This window comes from Rhinatrema bivittatum, chromosome 1 (genome assembly GCF_901001135.1).
Source record: "Rhinatrema bivittatum chromosome 1, aRhiBiv1.1, whole genome shotgun sequence".
Classification (NCBI taxonomy): Eukaryota; Metazoa; Chordata; class Amphibia; order Gymnophiona; family Rhinatrematidae; genus Rhinatrema; species Rhinatrema bivittatum.
Window position 1 is genome coordinate 674,001,899 of NC_042615.1, and position 20,360 is coordinate 674,022,258.

A 20,360-nucleotide genomic window follows, 5' to 3' on the forward strand; every position below is an offset into this window, starting at 1 on the left:
GAGCGGGTCCCCCTCTCTAAAAACCAACTGCACTGCTCGCCCCATTGGATCACCAGCATTAAACGAAGAGAGGAGGCAACCGACGACCAACTCGGGTCCTCAACCTCCCAAACATGCCGTGATTAATTGGATGGTGTTGAGGGGGTTTGATGCACCGCGTTTCAAAAATGCACATGACTGACCAGTGGAGAACAGAACAGCAGGCTCTGGTGGCCTCCTCTTCCAAATTCTAGGCTCCTCCCCACTATTCCAGGGAGGAATAGTGGTTGAGGAACCACTCTGTCGAGGGTTCCTCAACCAGTGCAACATGCATTTTTATCTCCGTTGCATTTTTCCCAGATGATGCCACTAAGACGACCTACATTCTGTCTCTGTTGGATGGTAAGGCTCTTGCCTGGCCTCCCTTTTCTTGGAAAGTTACAACCCAATCCTTCAAGGTGTCCACCAATTTTTGGAACTCCTCAAGACTGTGCTTGATGAACCATGTCATCAAGCAACTTCCAGCTCTGAGCTCCTTCACATCCATCAGGGCAGTCGTTCTCTCTTTGACTACCTATTGAATTCTGGACCCTGTCCATGGAACTCCACTGGGGAGAGCACTGCGTTTAACTCCATCTACCTGGATGGGTTATCATCCCGAATCAAGAATGAATTGGTGGCTTAGGAATTGCCATTCCTGAATTCCAGAGTTCCCAAATTCCTTCCGTATTCCTTGCCTTTCTCCTTCATTCCTTCAGACTGATCTCGACTGACTTCGGACTGGATATCGAGCTTCACTTCTTACTTCCTGCCTCGACCTTTGCCTGGACTTTGACCACAAGCTTCAACACATGCTTTGACCTTTGCCTGGATCTTGACCTTGAGCTTTGCAGCCTGTTCCTGACCTTGGCATAGTACCGGCTTCATTTCTACACCAGGACTTCCATCGCTGCAGATGTCCCACCTAAGTCCAGCCAGCCCTGGCACCCAAGGGCTCAATCTAAGGGGAATATGGACTGGTAGTGGAAAAATTCCAGCTGGTCCTCTGCTTTCCATCAGCCTCACCTACCGATGATAGGGACCTGTGGGGTTCCTCCCCATAGGTAGCGTCAACATTAAGATTCTTTCCAAATTCCCTTCCCTTGAGGTACTTACCAACTCTTGATCTTGTCGTGATAATCCAATGCTGTCCATATTTCTTACACTACTCTAGATCCTTGGCCCTTCATGCTGCAACTGATACAGGTGGATCAATACTACAGTCTGCTTCTGTTCAGTATCTGATGTAACATAACTGTTAAAGAAAGAAATAATAACTCTGTGTTGTGACCTAGCCTAAAACCAAACTGTGGAGAATGAACATGCTTCTCCTCTAAGAAGTCTTCTAATTGGCTGAACACATATTATTCTATCATTTCAGTAAGGATAGGAAGATTTGAAATTGGTCTAAAATTTGACAGCTACATCAAGGAGATCTTTTCATCTCTGATGGCTGGTCTAACTGTGGTCCTCTTAGTTGACATGGTAACACACACTCCTTCAAAGACACATTCACTTTAGTTTGTATAATGGTGAATTTGATTTAAACTCTTTACTACATAGAATGGACACTGATCTAGAGGAGAGAAAACTGATATTATCTCAGCCATCACAAGAATCCTCCTTGATGGAGATCATTCAAAAATTTAACCACACAATAAATGCTCGAGAGCCTCAAAATGTTTGTTTTCCTGATTAGAATTTCATAATACACTTGTCTGAATTTTATTAATGTTTTCCTGAAAGAAATCTGCTAATATATTACAATCTGGGTATACAGTTTCCTCCTTAGACGGCTTTATGGTTAGTTTCTGAACTGTTGCAAAAAAGGCTAAAGGGCAATTTATTGACTTTCCAATTTTGAGGTATAAAAAAATTCTTCCTTACTTTCTTGCATTGTAATCTATAATCTCGCATTTTAGAAAGATAATCAACTTTCTGAGCATCCATTGAATGATTTTACCTTTTTTTTTCTGCACTTCTAAGTTTCTGGCATAAACCATGGAAATATTTTCTTTCACTGTGGTGCCATTCTAATAAAAACTTGATTTAACATAAAAACATAAGAACATAAGAACATGCCATACTGGGTCAGACCAAGGGTCCATCAAGCCCAGCATCCTGTTTCCAACAGTGGCCAATCCAGGCCATAAGAACCTGGCAAGTACCCAAAAACTAAGTCTATTCCATGTTACCGTTGCTAGTAATAGCGGTGGTTATTATCTAAGTCAACTTAATTAATAGCAGGTAATGGACTTCTCCTCCAAGAACTTATCCAATCCTTTTTTAAACACAGCTATACTAACTGCACTAACCACATCTTCTGGCAACAAATTACAGAGTTTAATTGTGCACTGAGTGAAAAAGAACTTTTTCCGATTAGTCTTAAATGTGCCACATGTTAACTTCATGGAGTGCCCCCTAGTCTTTCTATTATCCGAAAGAGTAAATAACTGATTCACATTCTAGACCTCTCATGATTTTAAATACCTCTATCATATCCCCCCCTCAGTCATCTCTTCTCCAAGCTGAAAAGTCCTAACCTCTTTAGTCTTTCCTAATAGGGGAGCTGTTCCATTCCCTTTATCATTTTGGTCGCCCTTCTCTGTACCTTCTCCATCGCAATTATATCTTTTTTGAAATGCAGCAACCAGAATTGTACACAGTATTCAAGGTGCGTTCTCACCAAGGAGCGATACAGAAGCATTATGACATTTTCCGTTTTATTCACCATTCCCTTTCTAATAGTTCCCAACATTCTGTTTGCTTTTTTGACTACCGCAGCACACTGAACCGACGATTTCAATGTGTTATCCACTATGACGCCTAGATCTCTTTCTTGGGTAGTAGGTTTAATGTGGATAAGTGCATCACCTTGCCCTTGTCCACATTAAATTTCATCTGCCATTTTGATGCCCAAAATATTCAGTGGGATAAGGGTCTCACTGAATATTCCCAGTTAAAGTTATCTGATTAACCATAGCCAGATAACTTTAAACATAACCGAATATCCTTTTGAATATTGCTGGTTATGTGTAAAGTTATTTAGCTGCGGCAGCCGTATAACTTTAGGCTTGACCAGGTATATTGAAAAAAGAATATATCCAGTTGCTAGTTTCCTTTAAAAAAAACAAAAAAGAAAAACTTTGCACCCTGTCCCCTGCCTCCCTCCCATCCCAGTTCAAAAGCCCTACAAGGCTGAACTAGCCACCCCCTCAAAAAAAAGGACCATTTAATGTAAATAAAAATGTATTTTTTGCCCAGAGTTCCCCCTCTTCCCCAGCCCCTGCTCCAACTTCCCTTATATGTGGAAATGGTAAAATTTGCGGCCTGAAGTTTCTCCCCCAACAACCACCCCAACTTTTCCCCTTTTCCCCATGTTCCGTACCTTTATTTCCAGTTGGGTCTCCAGGATCACGGCAGCCTGCTACCGCAATCTGGGATCAGTGTTTCTAGCGAAGCTTCTGCCGTTGCTAGGCTACTACTATGGAACGTATAAACAAAACTTTTTTTCTATCTGGAGTGAACAAAACAAATAATTGTGACCCTAGAAACAAATAAATAAATCAAAATGAAAGTTTTGCTTCTGTACATCCCTAATAAGCTACATGGATGGGACTACATCTTGATATTTGTATTTTAACTAACCCAGTCATGCACAAGGGTACTATTTGTACTACATACAGGTTGCAAATGAAGCAAAACAGTCAGTTTAATAGCCAGAAGAGGGATTTCACTGTCGATTACAGCTGGTGTAGTTTCTAACTGGTACAATGTGGGTAGAAGAATTTAGAAATGGATAATGAAATAAGTTCCATTTCTTAAAAATATGTTTATAGCAGAAATCTGCGTAACAATTAGTTTTTGCAAATATGATAAAGAAGTAGTTGGAATGAGTTCAAGAATGACAAAATTGTTACAAATAATTAGTAAAGCAAAATTCCACATTATGGAAAACAGAGCAATTTCCATGACAGCACTTTATTAGTTTGCTAGCTTCTGTTCTGAGTCATGCAACCTCAGTTAATTAATTTGAACTGTAGGCTGCAAAACAGTGGCATGTTACTGTGAATTTTAATATTCTCCATTGATGATTTTGTTCTGTTTGAAATTCCTTCTCTGGATGTTCTCCAGAATGACTATATTCTTTTAGAGTCCATATTCTAAAAAGGTTATAGGTGGACTTTAGACCATCCAGGGAACGGCTACCAAAATGGTGCAATAAAAACTTTATGAGATGAGAGTTAAGGATTTAAATATGCATACCCAGCAGAGAAGAGAGACAGGAAGTATATGAAAGAAGCAATCAAATATTTCAAAGGTATAAATCAAGCAGAAGATGGGAATAGAGGGAATTACAGTAATCAATAATTGACAAAATGAAGGAATGGATTAAATTTTAAGATACAATTAGATTTTAAAAAGGCTGGACATGCCACAACTGACTAACAGGGTTATGCGTTATGGCGTTAATGCCATGGGCACACGATAGTTATCGCGACACACATGCAAATTACAAATTTATTCAAAGTGGCGGGGTTGGGGAGGGGTTTGGGCAGGATCAATGAAAATGAGGGGATGTTAAGTTATGTGATAAGCCCAAAACGGGATTTGCGATAAATGTCACCAATTCTGTTTTGGGCATGAGAGAGAGAAAGCCTCTGGGGTGGTACATAAGGTAGTCAACTATTTATATCACTTTAGGAGGCTCAGCCAGTAGACCTTGGTGAAGATATGACGTGATTTGGAGTGAGGAAAGTCACACAACGATGAGATTTCTACAATTTTCTCTCACCCTAGCTTGATGAATTCCACTAGGGTACTATCAAGCTAGGGTGAGAGAACATTGAAGTAATCTCATCTTAGTCTAACTTTCCTCACTCCAAATCACGTCATATCTTCACAGAGGTCTACTGTGTTGTTTGTACTTCTCACTCTGCATGTAAAACTGGCCACAAAACCCTAGACCACCACCAAATTCTCACCTCAAATTACTATCTGGGCCTTCTATCTATAAGATAAGGGAGCCCTGACCGACGTGCCGCAAATGCGCAGTAGAGAGCAGCTCTACCGCGCATGCGAGCACGTCGGCCAGCGCAGAGCGTGCCCCCCCCAAAAAAAATGGCGCCTGCTCCTTAGGAGCAGGAGCGGCGCCGGCAGCAGCAGCAACGAGCAGGAGTGGCGGCGATGAGCAGGAGCGGGAGGAGCAGTAGCGGTGGCGGCGACAAGCAGGAGCGGCGGCGGCGCGGGAAAGAGGAGCAGTAGTGGCGGCGATGCGCGCGCGCGCAGGACACCCCCCTGTCTGCCGGTTGTGGATGAGCTGAAAGGGGAGGGGAGTGAGCTGAGGGGAGGGGGGGGGAGGGAGGACGAGGAGTGAGCTGAGAGGGGAGGGGAGGTGAGAGGGAGGGAGGAGAGAGTGAGGTGAGGGAGGGGGAGGAGAGGGAGAATAGAGGGGGAGGTGGGTGGGAGGGAGGAGAGGTGAGGTGGGGGAGGAGGAGAGGGAGAATAGAGGGGGAGGGAGACTAGAGTGAGGGGAGGGGAGAGGGAGACTAGAGGGGGGAGGAAGTGGGAAGGAAATGGACTGAAAATTTTTTTTTAAATGTAGCCTGTTGTTACGGGCTTAACGGCTAGTCTTGATATAAATAGCTGTCTACTATGAAAGCCTTATAAAGAGTCTCTCTCTCCATGATAAACTAGTGCATGGTGCAGCATCTCTGAAATTATCATAGTGACACCCCCTTTCCTTATCATGGGCATTTGTCATGCAAACATTATCACATTTTGATAAATCTAAGCCAAAGATTGTTAAAAGTGGCTTTTGAAATCATTGCAACATGAAACTCCATTTGCAATTTGGGGTCTAAAATTGCTCCCATATTTTTAACTGATCCAGAACAGCACAAAGTTGATCTGTCCAAAAATAAAACAAGGTTGGAGGGGGTCAACTGGCTTTCCAATCCATGAGGCCTCAGTCTTCTTAGAATATAAATACAAGCTGTTTGTGTTCAACCAGACTGTTATACTAGCCAAACAATTATTCAGGTCAGCTTACTTGTAGCTGAGTCAGGTTTCACAAGAGAATAAACCAGTGTAAAAATGGAAATAAACATTGAACATATGTAATAATTTAGCTCATGGAGACATAAAAATATCTAATAGTATAGGCAATAAAATTGAGCCATGAAGGATTTCACACTTAATTAACTCAGGAGAGGAGATACATTTTCCTAGGGATAATGAAAAGGTTTTCCCAGAGAGAAAAGAGGAAAACTAACTGAAAACCAATTTGCTTATACCAAAGTCATCTAAGCATTGCAAAAAAATAGAATGGCCAGCAAGATTAAAGGTAATTCTGAAGTCAAGGGAAAAAGAATAAAGAGGAGTTTTATTAACACTGACATCGTCATCCAAGTTGGAAGGTATCAGTTGGTTTTAGATAATGAAATGGAAGACATATTAATAAAAAATATTGCAATGGACCTTTTCTTTAACTTATAAACTGCAGAATTAGTTATCCAAGATCAGCTCCAGTTAATGGAAACTCTAATTTAGTTACAACTACCAATTGACAATTGGTTAATGCTAGATGATTTTAATTTACAAATTGATAATAAGGAAATGACTCATGCTCAGGAATTCGTCTATAAAACATAATGTGACACTAGATCTTATCTACCAGATCTTATGGTCAGATCATTATTTAATATTATTTACAACTTAACAGCAATTATCCACTGATAGAAGGGAGAAAACTGAGAAATATGTAAGAGCCAAGGTATACCCGAGTAAGGGGGTCATTTATCAAAATGCTATATGGTGTTTTCGCATGCAAAAAAGCCTTAACGCATGGTGCGATGCAAATGAGAAAAAGGGGTAGGATTTGAGGTGCCGTATTGCATGGCTTTAATGTGAATTTTAGCTACAACTTTTTCATTTGTATATAGATGTGTGATAGGGCTTTATTGCTTGTTGTGATGTTTTTAGTAAGCTCCTGGACAGCCAGCCATCAGGACCCTCCTACAACCACTGGGTGGGGGAGGAGGGGGAGGGAGGGAGGGAGAGAGAGAGAGAGAAAGAGACTAGCCATATGCCCTCACACTAGATAGGTATTTATATTTGTATGGGAGGCCCACCTAGTAACTTGAGGTGAGGTTTAGGTATTAGTGTAGGGGTTAGGGGCCACTTTGACATTCAAAGTGAGATGTACGAACAGAACAGTGCTCTCTATTGAAGATTTGATGACCTTTGGAGTGAGGAAACTCACCCAAAGGTGAGCTTTGTGCAATGTCTTTGTACATAACAACACTGAAACTGAACAAGCCATAATACCTACCAGTTGATACCTCTGGGAGTAGTTGGCCTATACAATTAGCACAGTGTCAAGCTTTAGATAGAGGCTGTTTGAGAGCTCATGAGGTCATGGCGACAACCCCTTCTCTAACCTTAATGCTATGCACAGAGTTGATGAGTAAGAGTTTATCAACTTACCTGCCTTGGTCTGAGTATCCCCAATATACAAAATGCTCAAACACCATAGGAGGTGCATCCTATAGAACATCTGCTCTGCTGTAATGGTAGCCACAGCCTGTGGACAAGCAAGGGCCTCAAACCAGAACATACCTGAAAGTCTGCTTGGAATGTGACCATTCTGCAAGATTCTCTCCCTGGGAGTCTGGAGCCTAGGTGCTTTAAGTGTGGTCACAGATAGAATAAGGAGTGTAACAGCTGCTACCAATTTGAACTAACTAACTACTCTGCCTATTTTGTAGATATCTACAGAAAGCAGAACAGGGACCAAGCAGCATCCTCACATCTCTATATTTCCCAATGGCTATCTGTGGCATGTCAGGCTAGGCTAGGTCCATAGCTTAAAACATGGTTTTGCCTTGGCTTCAGTGAGGGGAACCTTTTGTTAGGTGACATGTGAGTGCTGTTATATTCATCACCCAACTTACTCTGACCTATCCATTTCAGAGGTGACTTTCAAAAACATGTGAAGACATGACAGCATCCTATTCCCAATCCAGCTTTCAGATAGTCAGCCCAGCATCCTTGTCTAGCCTACTGAGCTGCTAACATAACCAACATGTTAGCCCAAGAGCCAAGGCCCTCACTATCTGTACATGAGAGTTGACAGGTTGCTTATCTAGTTGTAGCAGTTGTAGCAGTGCCCAGTGGTGTATGATAGTGTGCAACTCCCAATTACCTATGCTAGCTTGCAATGGCCTGTAAGAAGGTATGCATTGCCACTATCTTTGACATGTGCTTTCCAAAAGGCTCTGCTCTGAAACAGCTGAGGCAGTGCTGTCATCAATGTCTTTGCAGGCCCATGTGACACAATGCATCTGATGTACAGGTGCTATATCTTCAGATGCACATTGATGATTTTAGGGAATATGACTGTTAAATGGCAGATCTCTGATTGATACCTTAAACTTTCAACCTGTAGCTTTAGGCTGTGCCTTTAAGCAGCAGAGCTACTAGTGATTTATATGATTTCTAGAGCAATTGGGCTCTATGTTCAAGGCCCTGGTAGAGTTCCCTCATACCTATGCCACTATCTTGCCACATGTGAGGCCTAGGACAGATTCCAAGGTGTGTGGCCACAAGCAAGATGGTGCAAGCTAGGACAAGCTATTTACACTGTGTTGCCAGTCCTATACGAATACTATTGTGACTCATGGCTTTTTTAGACTCACTATCAGTCAGAAAACATTAGGCCAGCCACATGTCTTTGGTGTAATCTTTTCTTTGAGTACACTTTTTCTACCACAGTCTTTTGCTCCATTGTCAAGATGTAAAGGCTTATGTGGTTTTTGTTATGCAGTGAGTAAAAAAAAAGATAGAGAGGAAAGCAGCTGGAACTAGAGATGTGAATCGTGTGATCAATCGTCTTAACGATCGATTTTGGCTTGGGGGGGAGGGAATCTGATCGTCGTGGTTTTTTTTTTTTTTTTTTTTTAAATCGTTTAAATCGTAAATCGGGGGAGGGCGGGAAAACCGGCACACTAAAACAACCCTAAAACCCACCCCGACCCTTTAAAATAAATCCCCCACCCTCTCGAACCCCCCCAAAATGTTTTAAATTACCTGGGGTCCAGTGGGGGGGTCCCGGTGTGATATTCCACTCTCGGGCCACGGCTGCGTTAATAGAAATGGCGCCGGCGCTACCTTTGCCCTGTCATATGACAGGGCAAAGGTAGCGCCGGCGCCATTTTGGTTCCGAGCGCAGGAGATCGCTCCCGGACGCCCGCTGGACCCCCAGGGACGTTTGGCCAGCTTGGGGGGCCTCCTGACCCCACAAGACTTGCCAAAAGTCCAGCGGGTGTCCGGGAGCGACCTCCCTGCTCTCGGGCCGTATTGCAAAATGGCGCCGGCCGTATGGCCGTATTGCTGTATTGCAAAATGGCGCCGGCCATACGGCCATACGGCCGGCGCCATTTTGCAAAGGTAGTGCCGGTGCCGGCGCCATTTCTATTAACGCAGCCATGGCCCGAGAGTGGAAGATCACACCGGGACTCCCCCACTGCACCCTAGGTAATTTAAAACATTTTGGAGGGGTTCGGGAGGGTGGGGGATTTACTTTAAAGGGTTGGGGTGGGTTTTAGGGTTGTTTCAGTGTGCCGGTTTTCCCGCCCTCCCCCCTCCCCCGATTTACGATTTTTGACGATAAATCGGGGGAATTCCTATTGTATTGCGCCTCTAACGATTTTTGACGATTTAAAATATATCAGACGATGTTTTAAATCGTCAAAAACGATTCACATCCCTAGCTGGAACCATTCTGCTGGGCTCTCTTCCATGGAAGAGGAAGGGGTAGTTGAGGCCTAACAGGCAAATTAGCATTGTATAATGTTTTACTGAAGATGGCTGCCAGTCAGCATGGTGTCCTCAGCTTCTGTGGGTGGGCAAGGGGGAATCCTCAGGCAGATCTGGAAGTATGTCTATTGGGATACCTTGGCACAGAGCTAGATTATGGAATATACAGCAGAGCAGCACTATCTTAGCTAATCTGGGTAGGGCATATATTAAAGCTCCCACCATTTTGTCCAAACAGCAAAATCTACACCTGAGAACCACAAAGGTACTCTCGATGACACAGCAGGTAGAACCTAAGGCCTTGTTGTACCTCATTTCTGCTGGCATGTTGGGAATAGGTACGGGGGTGAGAAGCCAGGTCTTGCAATTGTATCCCAAATCTCCTGTGGCAAAGAGAAAAGGGCTGCATCATTCACTCCACTATGACTTTCTGATATGACTGCCAACCCACAGCATGCTTGAAGATAATATAAACTAAACTCTAGCTTAGCATGAGCCTTAAAAGTCTATTTTCCAGTCCCAAGTCCATGCGTCCTTTTTCTGTCACACTACATGAACACTATAGCACTTTGCTTATGGTGTGTCAGACCTTCCAGAATGGGAAACTGAAAGTAGGGTTCCTACCAAATGTGTGCATGTCACTCAAAACCAACCTATCGCTACCCATTTCTAGCACTCATCAAACCCTGAAGCTGTACATCACAGTTGCTACACATGTCATAGCAGAAAAACATCTACCTTGTGGTTGATTGTGCAAGACCCTGGCTGTTCTGCAGTATGTCCTCTAGAGATACTTATTTATCTGACCTGACACAGTGAATATGCTAGAGCCAAAATGCACAGGCTGCAACTTCTGTTTTACCTGTGGGATGTTCCAGACAAACTGTGGCTGACATCTTGGCTGACCGATCACTAATAGAGTATACCTGATCTGGGAGCCTCTGCAGTGTGGTCACTAACAGGTTGTGATTAATAAGTAAGATTTCAACTGCTCTAAATGGGAGAATTGGAAAAGCCAATTGTTACAGTGAACCCTTAGAAAGTGCGTAGTGGCTGGTAACCCACAAAGCTTCAAGTCAAATGCATTGTTTGGGCATGGCACATTTATTTATTTATTTATTTATTTATGTATTTATTTATTTATATTCTTTTATATACCGAAGTATAGCAGGGCACCTTCACTCTGGTTTACAATGTAACCAACATCATACATAAAACGCATTCATAACGAACATATTGAAAAGTGTATAGACATTAGCAGACCTCTCCAGCATGGAAAGAGAAAATTGGGCCCTGGTGCAACAGCTTGAAGATCTACCTGAACAAACCACTTGTCATGTAACTGATGCTGTCACATCCCCCACAGTCTTCTCGTGCTGTGCCATTTGCTAGAAACACATAGCCAGAGAGGGAATAGAGAAAGAAACTTCTGTTTTACTTACAAACCAACCATCATCATAGAGGCCGTCCTCAAAATTTTCAAACAGGTTCGATTGCCTAAGTAAAAATGAATCATGTGCAGTTCCTGGGAACTGGGCCACCACTTCAAGGATGTGCATTTGAGTGTCACAGACCACTTGCATGCTGATGGAGTGGAAGAGCTTTCTGTGCAGTAGATCTCCTCTCTGCCACTGGGTGGGATGATGGCTACATGAGTGCAGTCAATAGCTCCCAGAGGGGGGTCACGTGATGTGGTGAAGCTGTGTGGATGTGTCTGACTCGGCTCCCAGCCCCATCCTCTCACATCCACCTGTAAAATCTTGGCATCGAGGCGAAAACCTCAGTAAAACATGCAGCAAGCAGAGGAACATATGTCTATTGACAAATATATGCATCGAGCAAGCGGTGGTATTTATTTATTTAGTATTTTATATATACCGAGGTATAGCAGAGTTGCCTTCACTCCAGTTTACATATACAAACAACATGTTACATTGAACGGTGTATAAATATAAAATTAACACTAATGAGAGAAGACTTAGCAATGAGAGTGAACAAAAAACACAGGGTGGATACCCTGAATAAGCAGACGAGACAAAGAGAAGGGTAAGGAAATCACGGACAAAATGGCGGCCAGTCCTGCACCCATCTCGCTGGCCTCCAATCTTAACGGAAAAGATGACGAACTCACTATCAAAGTTACTAATGCAGTGGTGAATGCACTCGACACCCATTTTACTGAACTTTCTTCGAAATTACAAGAACTCACCAATACGATGGGAGAACTCAATCCACATATTGAGCAAGCCAAGGGCCACATTTCGGCCCTAAAAGATGACAATCTGAGCCTCACATGGAAAGTCGACTTGCTCAAAAAATCTCTCATATAGCAGGAAGACAAGCTAGATGATTTAGAAAACCGGTCGAGATGCAACAACATCAGAATCGTAGATCTCCCAGAAAGCATTGAAGAGAGGAACCTGGAAACATTTTAACAAACCTGGTTACCAGAGGCCTTGAGCCTCCTGGATCTCAGAGACAGTTTTATTACTGAAAGAGTCCTCAGATTGGGGAGGAAAAAAGATGGGGAGAATCGCCCGCATATTATCATTGCCAAAATGCTCATTTGGGCGCACAAGCAGCATGTGATGCAAGCTTTTCGAGCTGCGCTGAAAATCACATACCAAGAACATACGATTCGTATATTTCAAGACTTTTCGGCAAGGCTAGCGCAGCGATGGAAGTCCTTCAGCCCCATCTGAGTTACACAAGAGGGACATTCGGTTCCAGCTCCAATACCCTGCCAAGCTGAGAATCTGGCAGGGAGAAAAGGCAATGGACTTCTTGGATGCGGAGAAGGCAAAAGCCTTTTTGGTGGGCAGTGGGCACTCCTTGAAATAAATGCTGTTGGACCGATACCTAAAAAATGTCATATCAACTCGCCGGCCTATCTAGGTGTCAACTTTGCGAGAGCTCATTAATGTGACTTCTCTCAACATTCCCACATGGTCAGCTCGGTGCCTATTCGATACTACAAACCATCGCTAGCATGCCTACAAGGCTAATCTTACTACACGGGTGTGTTTAAAAAGTGAAATGGGACTTGTTCTGGCTCCACACCGCAGCTTTGGCGGACCCAGAAGAGACTTTTAACACGAGTGAAGGTGATCCCAGTTGCTTACAGGTATTTTTAAACTAGCAATAACAGATCCCTTTATTATAAAAGATGGGTGCCGAACTGACTCTCATTTATAACTCCATGCTGTAGAGCGATGCCGCGTACCTGAGTTATTACCAACCACAGCCATGTTTTGTATAGTAAAGGGCATTTGCTGCGCTACCTTCTATAAAATGGCGACGTTGTGCACGGCAAAAAGAAATCTCGCCACTCTCTTTCCTACACAAGAGGACACGATGCAAAGCCAGAATTGATAGCCTCGCTAGACCACTGAGAAGCGACAATGACATTGGATGACCACGGCAGATATTTATTTATTATTTATGTATTTAAGGGTTTTTATATACCGCGGCATGTTAGTAAACATCGCCTCGGTTTACAATGAACATTAAATTAGCAACAAGCTTTACAATCCAAACAACTATAGAATGGTACATAGCTGATAAAATTAAAACTATAAAATAATTAATATCAAATAACCCATAGGAGGCGCATTTGGCCGGAGGATCAAAATAACAATACAAATATTTACAATTTGGAAATATAAAACAGGAAATGTAGATTACTTGTGAGTCAGGAATTAATTGACAGATTAGGGGATCAGAATAGTCTTTACAATAGTAAGAGTATTTCAAGTATATAGGTCAAAGGGTGTGCTTAGCGTTATTGAATAGTAACTGATTGGTATGGATAGATAATATTGTATAAGTGGCATATAAATAGTATTATCTGAAGGGAAGTGTTCATAAATTGTAGGCTTCTTTAAACAGCCAGGTTTTCAGGTTCTGTTTAAATTTCTTGTGGCAGGGTTCCTGGCGCAGATCTGTGGGCATTTTGTTCCATATGTTGATTCCAGCTATCGTGAATGATCGTTCTCTCGTTGAAACATATTTTATATGTTTGAGCGTAGGAATAGAGAGTTTAGCCTAGTGCATTTTTCTTATTGGTCTGTCTGATGTATGGATGTATGGAATGTAAAACGATCATATCTTGGTTATATAATGACTTGTGTATAAGGGTAAGAACTTTGAATAATATCCTAGATGCAATCGGAAGCCAGTGGAGGAATTGTAGAGCTGGAGTAATGTGTTCGTGGTGGTGCGTGTTAGTAAGCAAGCGTGCAGCTGCATTTTGTAGCATCTGTAGTGGTTGTAGTGAGTTATTTGGGAGACCTAGTAATATGGAATTGCAGTAGTCCAATTTAGACAATATAGTAGCTTGTAGTACAGTCCGGGTGTAGGAGGGGTTTGATCCTTTTCAATGTATGAAGTTTATAGAAACCATTTTTGATGGTGGAAGTAATACATTTTTTTAATGTGAAATGTTTGTCAATTATAGCGCCAAGGCTGTGGACTTGTTGTATAATGTGATGGTCAGATAGAGATTGTTGATTAGGGCTAGAATGGGTGTTGTTTTGTGGCAAAATGATGAGAAGCTCTGTTTTGGTATTTATTGCCAATGAGTTTTCAGTTAGAAGATTCTCAATTTCCGCTAGTGCGGTATTCCAGGTTTTGAGAGCGTTGGGTAGGGAGTCATTGATAGGGATTAGGATCTGCACATCATCTGCATATATGAAGTGCGGGAGACCCAGTTTCATCAACAGTCGACAGAGTGGAGTGAGGTATATATTGAAAAGTGAAGAGAGAGAGGATCCTTGGGGTACTCCTTGTAGCAGATTTTTGGGTTTGGATTCATGTTGGCCAATTCTTACACTGTATTTCCTGTCGTTCAGAAAAGATTTGAGCCAACACAGAGCAGTGATAGGCCTGATCAATGCGACATGATATGTAAATTTTCTTGCGAATCTTGAAAGTTACTGTTGGCTGTTTGTTTGCATGGTTTCCTCACTTACTTATCCTTCACTGCTTGTTACAAACCTAAAATACTGATTTCTAATAGAATGAGCAGTAAATGTTAGATATATGTGTATAACACTGTTTTGATGCGTCGTTGGTAAGGGTGGAGGGGATGGGGCTGACCCACATTCAGTACCGTACCCCCCCCCCCCCCCCGGTAGTATTAGGCATCTTTCTGGTGCTGTGTATTATATAACAAGTATGGGAACATAAGAACATAAGAAAATGCCATACTGGATCAGACCAAGGGTCCATCAAGCCCAGCATCCTGCTTCCAACAGTGGCCAGTCCAGGCCACAAGAACCTGGCAAGTACCCAAAAACTAAGTCTATTCCATGTTACCATTGCTAATGGCAGTGGCTATTCTCTAGGTGAACTTAATAGCAGGTAATGGACTTCTCCTCCAAGAACTTATCCAATCCTTTTTTAAACACAGCTATACTAACTGCACTAACCACATCCTCTGGCAACAAATTCCAGAGTTTAATTGTGCGTTGAGTAAAAAAGAACTTTCTCCGATTAGTTTTAAATGTGCCCCATGCTAACTTCATGGAATTCTTCTTACACTAGGAGTAGGCTCGAGAAGGGATAGGGAGGACTGGGAAACCAAGGAATACAGGGTAGGTAGGAAGGGGAGGGAAGCAGGGGGGCGGGGAAGGAAAGGGGAAATGGGTGGGCAGGGCAGGGCATGCACAATATTCACAAAACACAGTAAAACAGGGAAACTCACAACTTACAGTTAGAGTTTGGGTTGTTAGAGGCAAAAGGGATGGTAGTAGTCCAGTGGATAATATCACTTCCCGACTCAAGGATAAGGGCCTAGGCTACGGGACCCGAATCCATCCAAATAACATTACATCTGTTTCCTCACTTCTCCAATACATACAACATGTCTAATCTGCACATAGTGGGGTAGTTTTCAAAGGGTTGCGTGTGTAACCCCCGAAAACATATCCTTGCGCGCGCCGAGCCTATTTTGCATAGGCTTGGCGGTGCACGCAAGCCCCGGGACCCACGTGTGTCCCAGGGCTTTCAAAAATGGGCGGTCCGGGGATGGGGGCCTGGCAGCAGTCCGGGGGCGGGGGCGGGGCCAGGGGCATTCCTGAGTCCTCTGGCACAGCAGCCATGCTGGAGGTTCGCGCAGGCATACCTTTTGAAAACAAAGGTAGGGGGGATTTAGTTAGGGCTGGGGGTGGGTTAGATAGGGGAAGAGAGGGGAAGATGGGGCGGGGTCCCGAAAAAAAGTTCCCTCCAAGGCCGCTCCGATTTCGGAGTGGCCTTGGAACGGGGAAAGCCATTGGGGCTCTCCTCGGGCTCGGTGCGCGCAAGGTGCACATGTGTGCACCCCCTTTCACGTGCTGACCCCAGATTTTATAACATGAGTGCGGCAACGCACGCATGTTTTAAAATCGGGTGTACATTTGTGCGCAGCGGGTAGCGCGCACAAATGCACCCCGCGTGCGTAATATTTAAAATCGGCCCCAGTTAGTCTGAATGTCAATGGATTAGGCAGCCCAATTGAAGATTCTTCAGTCTCTCAAGAGAGCGAAGGCAGATATAGCATGTATTAAAGAGACTCATTTATCGGAAGCAGAAAGCCGAAAACTCAAGAAGGATTCGGTGGGAGCAGTGCATTTTTCACCGGCAATGGGGAAAAAACAGGTGTAGCTATTCTGGTGCACAGGAATATAGCTTTTCAGGTCACACAAGAACTGACAGACCCCAATGGTAGATATATTATTATCATAGGTAAACTGTAAAGAAGGGAACTCACACTGTGTAACCTGTATGGGCCTAATGTTTTCACCCCGCACTTCTTCAGTCAACTAACCTCGCTTCTCACACTACATAGGAAGGAATGGCACCTTCTCACAGGTGATTTTAACTGTTTCTCTGACCCAATGGTTGACCGCTCGGTGCTTGTACCCAGGCAGGGGGTGATGTCTCAGAAGCGTGGCATTCCCAGCCTTTGTGAGAACTTGCTATTGCTAGATCTTTGGTGCTCCCTCCACCCAGAGGAGCGTGATTATACATTTTTTTCCAAGGTTCACAACACCTTCTCACGACTTGACTATATCCTTGGTTCTCGAGCATTGTTCCATTATGTTATCTCAGCAACCATAGGGAGCCTGGGAGTCTCAGACCATGTCCTCACATGGGTAGACCTTAAACTTCAAGATCAGTGTCCTACACACCAGTAGTGGAAATTCCCTGCGTACCTGAGAAATGATAGAGATTTTCAAAACTTTTTAATGCTGAAGTGGGGATTCAGTTTGCACATTTGTAGAGGAGATCCCTGAAAATGTCATTCATTAAATTTTGAAAGACAGCCGGGGCACTGCACAAGCCAAAGGGCATCACTAAATATTCAAAGTGACTGTCCCGGGTGTTGAAGGCCATTTTCCATTCATCGCCTGTGTGAATGTGAAGTAAGTTGTAGGCTCCTTTAAGATCACGCTTGGAAAAGATCTTGGCTCCTTGTAGTCTGTCAAATAGCTCTGAAATGAGAGGTAGCGGGTAACGTTCTTTCACAGTTATCCTCATTGAGACCTCTGTAATCTATACATGGACGTAATGTTCCGTCCTTCTTCCCCACAAAGAAGAAGCCTGTGCCAGCAAGAGGCTTGGAGGGTCTGATGAAGCCTTTTTGAAGGTTTTCCTGAATATATTCGGACATGGCTTTATTCTCCACCACGGAGAGAGGGTATACCCATCCCTTGGGTGGTTCAGTGTTCGGCTTCAGATTAATAGTGCAGTCATAGGATCTGTGAGGCAGTAGTACATCTGCAGCTTCTTTAGAAAAAACATCTTGGAACGATGCATATTGAGACAGCAGCCCCGGCATCACTGGGGTAGTTGGCATGCAGGGTATAGGAGCGACCTCCATCAGGCATTTACCGTGACAGTCTGGGCCCCATCATGAAAGTTCCAGCGTAGCCCAATTGAACTGAGGCATATGCTGCTGCAGCCAAGGTAACCTCAGCACTATAAGGTGCATAGCCTTCTCTAAAACAAAGAAGGAGATAGTTTTGGAATGGAGAGCACCAGTCCACAGACATACTGGTTCAAGGAAGATAGGAGTAGTGGAGACTTCATAGTGGTAATGGGAATCCGCAAGTGTTCCACTAATCCTTGAAGAATGAAGTTAGCTCCTGATCCTGAGTCCACCAGGGCAAGAGTCTGATAGTCCAAGGGTCCTCAGATCAAGGATACAGGAAGAGAGAGCAAAGGAGGGGGGGGGGGGGGCAGTAAGACCTAGGAAGAGTCCTCCCGCAGGACTTAGGTCTGCCAGTTTCCCGGACATATAGGGCATGTTTGAACAGCATGGCCAGCTTGTCCACAGTACATGCAAAGCCCCAGTTTCTTCTGTGTTCTTAACTCTTTAGCTGTCAGGTGGCTGCGGCCTAATTGCTTTGGTTCTTCTTTGCCAGCAACTGGGACCGGGGCAACAGGCCTGGGTATGGACTTAACTCGAGTTTCACCCTGAAAGGGTCTTCTGGGAGTCTTGGTCTCTTGAACCTTGTCATGAAGTTGGCGATCAATCCTTGTTGCCAACTTCACTAGTTCAGCCAAGGTCATTCAGATGAGAGTTCAGTCCTTCAAAGAAGACGGTCTTCAGGTATTTAGGATCCCAATGTAATTCAGACACCAGTGTCTTGAATTCGATAGCGAAGTCAGCCAAAGGTTTATTACCTTGCTTCATGTGAACCAAAGAAGATCCTGCAGTGGTATACTGGGCAGGGTCATCAAAAACTGATTTGAATAACTCAAGGAATCCTTCAATATCATGTAGAATAGGATCCTCACGCTCCCACAGTGAAGAAGCCCAAGTCAATGCTCTTCGGTCCAGATAAGACAGGATATAGGTGGTCTTGGCATAAGCTGTGGGGAAATGGCTAGGTTGCAGGTAGAAGTGGATGCAACACTGATTAATAAAACCTCTGCATCTCCAAACTTCCCCTGAGAAGCGAGTAGGAGCAGATAGAGGCACAATAGTCTTAACCGTCACATCAGGTGGTGTAGCTTCTTTACCTGTGGTGGTGGGTAAATTCATCTGTGTGAGCAGCAAGTTGAATGCAGTAGTCAAACTCTCCAGCGCACTCTGCTGTTCTGAGATTCGCTGGGCCAGACCTGGAATGGCCTGCAATGCGGTGAGCTGAGCCGAATCCATGGAGTTAGCAATCTGTTATGGTTAAGCGGTGTTTGGGTGGATTCTTGGGTATTGTGGCAGATGACCAAACCATTGGGAGGAGCCCCATGAGGCGCCACAGTACTGGGCTAAACGCAGACGCACAAACACAGAGTTAGTTCTTTTATTAAACAGCTTGAGGTGTACCACCAGAGGTGGCAGTAGTGAGGTAGTCTGGATGTAGCAGTATCAGGGCCCTCCTCACCCTGTAGGTATAGGGGGATTCTGGTGCAGGTTTCCCAGCAAGGCAGTACTGTGGATGAGATAGACTGAGAGTTAGATTACTTATAAGATGGTTGCTGTTGATATGCGATTCCACCAGGTTGAAGAAGTTAGGTAGCGGCACCGAGGCAGGAAGAGCAGGTCCTCAAGGAGCGAGTACCTGATCCCTGTAAGGCACCTGAAATAAAGCAGAGGGACCCCGAGGAGCGAGTACCCAGGTTAGCAATACCCCAAAGGGCAGAGAGAGAACTTCCAGTGGCAGCACGGCAGCGGCAGAGTAGTTTAGACCGGCCGAAACCAATCTTTTGCTAACTCAATGAGCTAGCAACAAAGTACAGGCTATATAGCCGGATGGCATGGTCAGTAGAGGGGAATGCCCGAGGTTCGCGCCAATGATGGAAAAAAGATGTGGGGAGCGCGCACGCACGCACCCTAGTAGGTACCTGGGAGGATCATGGCGGGAGGATGCACCATAGCCATTCTGGGGACGCCGGAGAGGTCAGCTTGTAGACACGGCGGTAGCCATCTTTCCTAGGTAAGCGGGAGAAGCCGTGAACAAGGTGAGGCAAACGGGGCGAAGCCATCTAGCACCGACGGACGCAACAGGGAGCTCCTTAATGCACTGAATGTGCACCTGCATCAGTGAGCTTTAAAATACCTACAATATGCAGAACACTCCTTCTTCCAATACAGCAATAAAGCGGGCAAGTTCTTGGCCAATGCAGTGTGAGTCTGACAAGGGAAAACATACATAGAGAAATTAAAAACCGCAGACCATGCCTGGGTAGTGTGACCCAAGGAAATCTGCAATGCATTACACTCCTTTTACGAGAAGTTATACTCCGAAGATAGGCTAGGGGGCCACAAAGAGGAGGAAATGTTTTTTCAAAATTTACAGCTCCCGAAAATAACCTCATTTCAGGTGGAATATTTGAATATCCCAATTTCCTCCCCTGAAATTTTGAAAGCCATAGCATCTAGCAGACCGGGGAAATCACCAGGCCCAGATGGATACTCCTATGATTATTATAAAATCTTAAAAGCACATTTGGTAGCGGTTATGGAGGCTTTCTTTAGAAATACACTAGAAATTGGTAAACTTCCCAATGATTTCAATAAAGCTTATATAATAGTGCTG

The 20,360-nt window shown here is 44.0% G+C and overlaps 1 protein-coding gene across 1 annotated transcript in view; it reads left to right on the top strand.

The window, feature by feature from the left end:
* EDIL3 (EGF like repeats and discoidin domains 3) overlaps positions 1–20,360 on the top strand; it is a 974,710-nt gene that overhangs the window by 821,367 nt on the left and 132,983 nt on the right. The window lies entirely within an intron of this gene.